Raw genomic sequence first — 2,500 nt, 5'->3', positions numbered from 1 at the left:
GGAAGTGGGAAGGGGGGTGGGGACTGAGGCATCTCACGAGACTCGAAGAGGCGACTTGCAGCATCCCAGTACTCGACGATGTGCATCGATTTCATCCGGGCGGAGTCGTGCAGTACACGTCTTTTATTCCTCGGACCTCGGCGCAGCAAAAACACCCGACGAGGCGGGTGCCCTGGCCCACAGAATGGCGTACGGAGTTGGCAATATTGGTGGCTACGGAGATTAGATACTGGGAAGGGGCGAGCGCCCGTTTCAGGGAAGGTTATTGGACTATGACAAGAGAGACAACTAAATGGCAATATCGAAACCGAGAAGACGAACTTGCCAACCAGACGACAGACATTAAGGGCGAAGGGTAAGACTCGACTAGAGCGAATTGGCAGAGGAAAAATGCCGGAACTAAGGGCGGAAAAAAATCCCAGTGGATATCGACAAACAACGGAAAGCTTAATAACGATGGTCACTCGCAGCACCGATTCCCCTCCTTTTCCCCTCGAAGGCCGTAGAGAGGAGCTCACTGTGGCCCTTAATAACCCGGCTACAATGGATATAAAACGTAGGCTCAAGTAGCGGGAATCTTTAAGCGAGGGATGGGGAGAGAGAGGGATGAGGGACCAAGGCTGGAAAACTCCGTCACTTAATATGCTAGACTTTTGCCCCGGAAACCATTTTTTCCTCTCTACTTCGAGAACATCGAGTCTCGAGGGGCAGCGGCGCTATCCACGCAAGGCTTACGAGGAGGAAGTGTGCCCTCTGAGGCATTCTGATTTCCTCTCACGATCTCCCGCTGCCACGGCCGCGTCCTCGGCGCCCGCTCGGCCTCGGCCCGCGCTCCGTCTCGTTTGTCCCGATACATTTTTTGAAGCTTTTATTATCCTTCTGCAATTTGCCGAGGCCTGTGAAATGTCTGCGTGCATTATTGAACATGCATATTTGTTTGCATATCAGTATACATGCATGCATGTGTGTGTGTGTGTGTGTGTGTGTGTGTGTGTGTGTGTGTGTGTGTGTGTGTGTGTGTGTGTGTGTGTGTGTGTGTGTGTGTGTGTGTGTGTGTGTGTGTGTGTGTGTGTGTGTGTGCGTGTGTGTGTGTGTGTATGTGTGTGTGTGTGTGTGTGTGTGTGTGTGTGTGTGTGTGTGTGTGTGTGTGTGTGTGTGTGTGTGTGTGTGTGTGTGTGTGTGTGTGTGTGTGTGTGTGTGTGTGTGTGTGTGTGTGTGTGTGTGTGTGTGTGTGTGTGTGTGTGTGTGTGTGTGTGTGTGTATGTGTGTGTGTGCACGCTCAGACACACACACATTCATGTTCCAATCATGATGCATGAGCGCTTTGCCAAATTACATCATCCAGCGCAGTCTCCCTTTCCGTGGCTCTAAAGCTTCCATGCAGCTCCAATTTTGCCCAATACAAGTCCGCCACATTGAAAACGCTTCCGGAAAAAGCAGTGAGGACTTTTGAGATCTTCTTCATCTCGACGTGACTCCCGTTTCGTTAAATATTACACTCGGAAGGAGAACAAGATGTATGAAGAAGGTTTGAGAGAATGGGAGTTTCAGAACTGCGCTTTTCAGAGTCATATTATGGCGTGGAGATTTAAAAGCTCTTAAAGGCGAAACTTTGACTTGGACTTGGCCAATTAGGGTAATCAGCTCCATCAAGGCTCGCTATTGATAATCATTTTCTTAACCTATCTATTCGAAGACAAATTTTGGGTCAATTATATCCTGAAAATTCTCCACAGAATGACCGAGGGAATATTTAGTATTTTCTTTTTCATGCGGTTATACAATATTGAATTTTTAAGTTACTGCAAATGCTTTACTGTTTTTGTTTTTTTTCATCAAAAACAAAAACTAATAATGAAGTGGAAATAAACGTCACAGACAGTTTCTGGTACACATTTACGCTCTCGGAGAAAGTTATTCAATATTTAATGACTGTTGGGAAAAACTGTAGCCATCCTATGAACTTCTGTTATAACCATATATTATTGGAACGAATATATACATTAGGTCCCAAGTTTTCCCGAATATCATTTGGTAACGATCAAAGTTTAAATTAATTACTTTGATAAACACTTACCGAGTAACTAAACCGTGGCAAGATTAAGTAATGAATGCTAGCGACGAGTGTGAAGTAGCTTAAAGGAATGATTTCACGACCATTCTTTTCTCAACCGCTGACAAACCGTGACAAGAGAAAAATCCTTCTGATGCTCTCCTGTTATTTCTTCATTTTAATCCAAAGATCAAATTAAGGAAGAGAAAAGGCTATCAGAAATATTCTTCGGACATGTAAGTGTTTTTTCTACTAACATGAATTAGTGTGTCGTCTAGAAATGGGGAAATCAGTGAATTATAGAGGGATGTTTCCGCATCTTTGTCGCGGCGGGTGTGTAGTGATGCGTGAGTAAGTTTGGAGTTTACGTGAAACTTCATTAGTATCTAGATTCTCTAGTTCGCCTCGTTTTCCTACTTGTGTTTAGGTAATCTTTGTCATGTGGAG

Source organism: Penaeus japonicus, unplaced genomic scaffold (assembly GCF_977035675.1).
Source record: "Penaeus japonicus unplaced genomic scaffold, GWHDUDI00000001_assembly GWHDUDI00000006, whole genome shotgun sequence".
Taxonomy (NCBI): domain Eukaryota; kingdom Metazoa; phylum Arthropoda; class Malacostraca; order Decapoda; family Penaeidae; genus Penaeus; species Penaeus japonicus.
The sequence above is the reverse complement of the archived record's forward strand: the minus strand, read 5'-3'. Positions refer to the sequence as shown.